The following is a 7,611-nucleotide window of genomic DNA, read 5'->3' on the forward strand; positions in this document are numbered from 1 at the left end:
GGACTTTTCCAGCTTCCGACCTTGCACGGTGTCTTTCGAAATTTTTCCGACCGTCCGAGCTTCCACAGTACCATCCGAACTTTTCCAGCAGTCGACCTTCTACGGTGTCCTCTGGACTCCTCCAACGGACGAACTTCCACAGTACCATCCAGACTCCTCTAGCAGTCGATCTTCCACGGTGTCCTCCAGACTCCTCCAACGGACGAGCTCCTGTCATACCCTTCGGACTTCTCCAATAATGAGCTCCTTCAGTCGTCTATCGGACTGCTCCAAATGCTCTTTGGACTTCACTATCAGTCAATTTTCTACAGTGATCGACTACTCTCGGAATCTTTCCCAGACTTCCTCTTGTCACGATCAACTTTACTCCGAGCTTCTTCCGAACTTCGTCAAGGTCCGGGCTTCTTCAGCAGCAGGACTTCTACAGTAACCAGATTCCATCCAAGTTTCTACAGTGGTCGACCGCCTTCCGAATTTTATCCGAGCTTCTACGATAAGTGATCTCCATCCGGACTTCCACGGCAACCGGTCTCCATCCAAACTTCTACAACAGACGGGCTCCATCTCAGCTACAACTGAGTAGTACTGGATGCCAAGGAAGGAGTTTGAATCTTCTGGGGTCTCCACTATTATGACCTCCTTGTGATCGGCCCGTGTGGTGGTGGTCATGGACCACAAGACAGGAAAGAAGCCCTTGCATGGTCCTTGTTGGGATATACCGACTGACCCCCGTACGCTGACTTATCCTCGGATCGGTCCGACCAACGCCCGACTCTACCCACCGGACAGACGGACGACTCCGACAATGACTGCTGATAATATCCGATCGAAGATATGCTGGCCAAACAGGCCGATACTATTTTCAACCGACCGAACGATCGAACCCATATCACCGACTCACTGTCGGGGGTGGCAAACGACATCCGACTTCCACAAGGCACCAGATCAGCCGACGATATTTTCGAGTCATCATCCGACATCCCGACAGTCGAATACCGACATATGGTTGGTCAGTCCGTCCAAACGCCGTACAACCGCTATGAGCTGTTGTCCCGTCAAGGACATGCAGTGCGGTCACCCTGGGGCATTGTCCTGCCAAGGACATGGGTCAATTCTGATGACCTGACAACCCATGCCGATTTGACAGCCCCCGACGATTTGATAACTCTCCAGTTATCTGCACCATTAATGGCGGGACCATACCGCATTCTACTATAAAACAGGGTAAGGCAACAGTTTCGGCAAGATTTTCGAAAGTTTTCTCAAGCTTTCTCAAACTCTGCTAAAATCCTATTCGAGTGCTCCATTTCTGTTGAGGCAGAGTACTGACTTGAGCGTCGGAGGGTCTTGCCGGAGTACCCCCAACTTCGATTTAGACTTTCCTTGCAGGTTCCGACGGCGGCTGCGATCCCCTCGACTCCAGCTTTTTCGATATCGATAGAATTCTGCACCAACAATATATATATATATATATATATATATATATATATCAAGTAAGAGGAGTAGCTTAGTGTAAGAGATAAGAGAACATAATAATAATCTTTGGATTCACATCAACGATTCAGATGAGCACCATGGTTGTCTAAACTGTCCAAATACTCTTAGAATTTATCTATTTCTTTTTTTTATAATTTTTTTAATGCACGCGCTACACTCATCTGAATCGATAATATAGATCTAAGAATTATTATTATGTCTTCTTACTCTCACATTTGATACACTTCCTATATATATATATATATATATATAGTCCACTTAACTAACTTGAAACTGCTTCGATATTCTTGTTCGGTTGAAAAGGGCTTTCAATTAAAAATGCCTCATTTACTTTGTCATTTCCCTTCCACAAAATAGAATCTCTCCTGCTTTAAACTTCCAGTAAATTATTAATAATGCATCTCAAGGAATGCCAACTCAGAATCGGATCCTATATCGATCGATTGACGATACGAAGATGTATCGAATCGGTACATCTTCGTATCAGACTATATCAGATCGGAACAAACACGAAAATGAAAGATGAATTGGAGAGAAAAAGAGAGAGAAAGAGAGAAAGGGAGGAAAAAAAGAGAAGCCGGTAGAGACATTGGCAGTGGGCACCAGAGAGCCACAGAGACCATCAAAAGGCTGCTGAAGCCTCCCAGGCTCCATCGGAGAAAATAGAAAGAGGGAGAGATAGAGAGAGGGAAAGAGAGAGGAGAGGAGGGAGGGGAAGGCCGTCGAAGGGCCGTGGGTGGCCGCTATGGCTGTTGGATGGTCCAAAATATTCCTATGTCTGTCGCAGGTTCAAAATAAGATATTCAAATAGCGGCGATCGTGGGGGTATTTTGAGCCATCCAATGGCCTCCCTGTTGTCTTCCCCTCCTTCATCTCCCCTCCCTTCCTCTCTCTCTATCTCCCTCTCTTGTCACATCTCGTGGAGGATCGTGGAGATTTGGAGGCTCAACGGCCCTCCGATGGCCTCAACAAGCTATTGCCGACCTTTTCATTTTCTTTCTTCTTCTTTTCTCTCTATCTCTCTCTTCCTCTCTTTCCTTCTTTCTAGCTCCGTCTTTGCTAATGTTCCTAATCAAATATCCGAACCATACTAGTTAGCCATCGGTACGATTCGACACGTTCCAAATGGGATGGTTTGAGGCTATTTGGCAAACCATGATGCATCCTTTACAATCAGCAAATTCACTGAATTCCATCACTATTGTCAGTTCTGACTTTCACTTTTCTGCAAATAGGATTTGTCATGCCTACCTTAGGGCTAGAACTAGGCTTGGGTTGGGCTGACTTTGGGTTGGGCTTAGAGCTCGGTCCGAAATAGTTCAAGTAGGGTTGGGCTAAATATAGGGCCCATTTGTCTTTCGGATCAGGCTCGGATATAACTTTGACCCGATTTAGGCCAGTCTAGATCCAAACCTGAATTTTAGTCCGATCAATAGTCTGAATATCTGGCCCAAGCTAAGTTCTCTTTCCAAATTGGTTTAGTTTGAATAGTTAGCCTGAGTTACCCTGAGCCTAATCGATTAGTAAGTCAGCGTTTGCTAATTGGTTTAATCAATTAGCCTGAATATCGATATAAGGGTCCAAGGAACCTTCGATGTTCCATCTTCCCAAATTCCCCCATTGAAGAGCCCTAGCCCCTGTTCGTGTCCATCCGCCATCGCCGTCTTCCATCTTCCTCCATCATTGATGCCAATCTTTTGTCTTTCCCCATCGGCTATCGCCAGTCTGAGCTAGTTTCCCCTATCACATCGGGTCTCACCTCAATCCCTTCGAATGCAGGTGAGCCTCCATCCAACCATGAAGAACACCGCCACCGCTGCCACCACCACCTCCACCCAAACCCATCTTGCCAACCTCGAATGCCTCCTCCAAAAGCAGTCCCCTTCTCCTCCCATCTTCACCCCCAACCTAGGCAAAGACCCCCACCCCCTGACTCCACCTCAGGCGGTGGCAGCGGCATTGTCAGTACCCTCAACGTGCCCTCCCTCTTCTCCTCCTCCCGCAAGCAGTCAAAGGAGATGTCCCGTGGACCCTCACTCGTCTCCATTGCCTTCTCTATGACTCCCCCTGTGACCCTATCATCTCCCGCAAGCGCCACTACCACACCGCCGCCGACTAGCCTGGCCTCCTTAAACCCCTCGATAAGAACCTTCACCACGAGCTCCTCCATTACAGTGATCTCATCCAGGCCGCCTACCACGCCTTTCACTCCCATCCCGAAGCTTTGTCTGATGCCCCCTGCCACATCGCCTTCCCCGACCGCTCTTACCACATTACTTATTTTCTTTTCGCCACCACCTCCATTGAGCTCCCCCACTGTCTCGACTGCTTCACTACCCCCTGAATGATCCAGCGCTCTAGTTGGATTGGCTACATCGCCATCTACGATCGTGACCACGAAATCCAACGCATGGATCACTATGACATCGTCATTGCCCTTCATGGCACCGCCACCTGCCTCGATTGGACTGAAAATTTTCATGCCGATCGGTGGATAACGGCAATGACAATGAAGAGAGAGAAACAGAGACAGAGGGAGGAGGTTTGGGTCGGCTCGAACTTGAGCTTGGGTCAGTCCGATCGGATTTAGGTTGGGCTCAGACTTGGACCAGGCTCAAATCTTAAAATTTAAAATATTTTCAGGCCTAAGCTTGGTCCGAAGTTCAAAATTTTTTTTTAAATTGAGCTCGAATAGGGGTGTGATCCAGTCCAACCCGATCTATTTCCAATCCTAGCCTACCTAGACCTAGGATTATTTATAATATCCACAAATATCATGGAGCTATATATCAAATCCAAAAGCATGCTTCTGCGATGCTTGCTTATGAGAAGTTTTTTAAATACGCATAAGCATCTAACCATCCCTCCCGTGCCACACCAAATCCTATAAGTGGCAAACTTGAGCACTTGCATGGTGGTAACACTCTTTTGTTTGCATGCAAGGGCCAAGATTCAAATCTCAAGTAGAATTATCTCTCAAGAAAATTTGATCTTGATTTAAATCTTAATTCTATAGGTGCTAGGTTTGGCCAATTTGGGAACCTAGGCTAAGTTCTAATAGGCATGGCAACAAGCTAGATATGGGTCGGATAAGCTATACCCACTTTCAAATCGATGCGCATCAGATGTACCAAAAAAGAAAAATAGGACGAAGCAGATAGAGTTAAATGAAACATGTTGGGATAGATAAAGTTGCATTTTTTCATATACATAATTAAATAAAAATATAAAAAAATCAAGATTTTATATAATATTAAATAAAATAAGTATTCCATCATTTTAAAATATAATAAATTAAATTTTAGATAAATTATAAAAATATCTTCTTAATTTTAAATCAATTTTACTTACATCCTTCTACTTTAAAAAATATCAAACTAATCATTATAGTTATCGAAATATTTCATCATAGTCATGATGTTTACTTAACTATCGATGGTGTTAGCTTACCATTAAAATGGATAAAATTGCCCCTTCTTCATATAGATGGTTTGAAATAATTTCAACTGTATCCCTCCCAATTTAGAGAATTCTTCCTTTTGGCTCCCTTGCTCTGTCCTCCTTTCTTCGGTGAATTTTTGGCAACCATCGACCATCCCACACTCTACACCATCGCCAAAGTCATTTTCAAGGAGGCATGCAAGTATTTCAGAGTCACCCTCTGATCTCTGAGAGTCCGAAGTGAAAGTGTTTCAACATGTCGGTCGGTTGCAGGCCCATTAATCTCATGAGGGAATTTTTATTCATTGTGCTGCTATGTTTGCAAATGTGCCTTTAACTCTCCATTTAGGCCTTGGGCTGCTAGTCTTGTTGGTGATTTACCATCATTTTCTTCTAATTGTAAGATGTGGAAACCCCATTCCCATGGAGTGGTTAATATAAACTTTGACTCAGCAGTCAATATGCAAAGAGCGAACACTGGGTTCATGATCAGAGAATATAGGACAATTATTGGTAGCAAGAGGGAATAGGATTCCTAATTTCTGTGTGCCAATGGCAGAATTAAAACCTGGGCTGCACTTTCTCATGCTGTCAATTATATTCAAATGGAAAAGATCCAGTTGGAGGGAGATTCATTATCTGTAGTTAATTGGATTCGATAGTTTTTTTTTTAAATTATATAAATACTCGCTCAAATTTAGATCAGTTACATTTACACCCTCTGTACTTTAAAAAATATCAAATAGATTCTTGAAGTTTTTGAAACATTTCAATGAGATCCTACTGTCCATCTCCATTAACGGAAAGGTATCATATAACTGTTACACGATACCTTACTTTTAGTAAATGATAAAAGTATCCTTAAAATCAGTTACCGATGAGATGTAACTTTTGATGCCAATAATCTTGAATCACATGAGTTAAACACATAATCTCTTATTTTTAAAGTACATCACCTATGTCAAAATAATCCTAATCAAGCAGAGGAGGAGAAAAAGAAATCCCATTCGAGTAAAGAGGAAAGAAGAAATCCCATTCGAGCAGAGAGAAAAGGGGGTGGTGTGTAGGGAGAAAGACATTATGGAGACTTTCGAATTAAGTTCTTCCAGTAATATGTCCTCTCGTGCGGCCGATTTTTACTATTGTGGAATCAGATTACCGTCGAGGACCTCGTGGACCACTGCAAACTCTGGCCGACATTTTTTTGGATGTGGGATATATGCGGTATGTTCATATTTGCTCATTTTTGATGGCTTATTCTATTTGTGGCTTTAATCTCTAAACCACCTTTTATATTTTAGATAAATAAGAGCTGTGGTTATTTCTATTGGCATGATCCACATTCAAATCTAAGGAATAAGGATATTATTAATCGACTATTGCAACGGAACAAGAAGCTTGAGACCGAAATTTCAAGTTACAAAAGAAAGATAAAATGGGCCATTTTCTTAATGCTAGCACGCTTTGTTTATGTGTGTTTGTATGTTAATGCATCTATATTTTAAATATACTAAGTAAGCTGGTTTTTTTATAGATTTTCATGTTTGAGCTTCGTCCCACAAATTGATGTTATCCCGTGGGATATTTCAAGGTGAAGTTGTAATATTTAAGAATGTTATATCATGAGAACCTATTCCATTTGAAATAGATATGCATTATTTGTAATTTTAAACTATTAATTATGATGTCATTATAAAATAATGGGATGATCAAAATGGTGTCATTGTAAAATGATCAAAGTGGAACACATGTTGTAGACTAAGTGATAGCATAAACTTTCAGCGAGGAATGTATTTGTTGAAGTAAGAATGGGATGAGAGGCTTGTAAAAGGATCGCTATGGGTTATTTTCTAAAATAAGAATAGCATGCATTTTTTTTTTGTCAAAAATTATAACATTGCGCAGATATCCCTTAAACTTTTGAATTGCAATATTTACACCCCCTGTAGTTTAGAAGCATAATACATACACCCCCTATAGTTTATATATCTGACAGTTACACCCCCTATACTATTATCATATGGCACAGACACCTCCTATTTAATAAAAAAGGTGAATATAGATACCTAGGCCGATGGGGTTGTGGAACCTGATACAAGATGTTTTCCGTACATCTATAAATTCATCCATATATCTATAGATTCTGTATCACAAACCAAAAAAATCGCAGACCAAAAGTTCATCCAAATCAAATATTTTTTATGCATCTATAAATTCATCCAAAATTCATCTTAACAAACCAAATGAAATCCAAACAACCATCCAAAATTTATCTAAATGCTAGAATCATAAACTAATTATAATCCATCCTATTTCACAATATGTAATATGATACATTGCCATAAAATGAGATAAACAGAAAGTGATACATTGCTCAAAAATCATTTCCATACATGTAAATTCAAAACATAGAATTCCCAACTACCATCCAAAACAAATTATAGTGCTGGCTAAGAAGAAGCTACTGGTTGGGAGGCTGGCTGAGAGGAAGCTGCTGGCTGGGAAGAAGCAGCTGGCTAGGAGGTTGGCCGGGAGAAAGCTGCTACTTAAGAGGCTGGCTGGAAGGAGGTAGGCAAGGCAGCAGTTGGGTGGGATGATGTAGCCTGGAGCCTGCTGTTGTTTGTGATGGAGTAGTCATCTTCATAAAAATAAGTATGGTTAGTAAGCATTAAA

Source organism: Elaeis guineensis, chromosome 15, assembly GCF_000442705.2.
Source record: "Elaeis guineensis isolate ETL-2024a chromosome 15, EG11, whole genome shotgun sequence".
In the NCBI taxonomy this organism is placed as follows: domain Eukaryota; kingdom Viridiplantae; phylum Streptophyta; class Magnoliopsida; order Arecales; family Arecaceae; genus Elaeis; species Elaeis guineensis.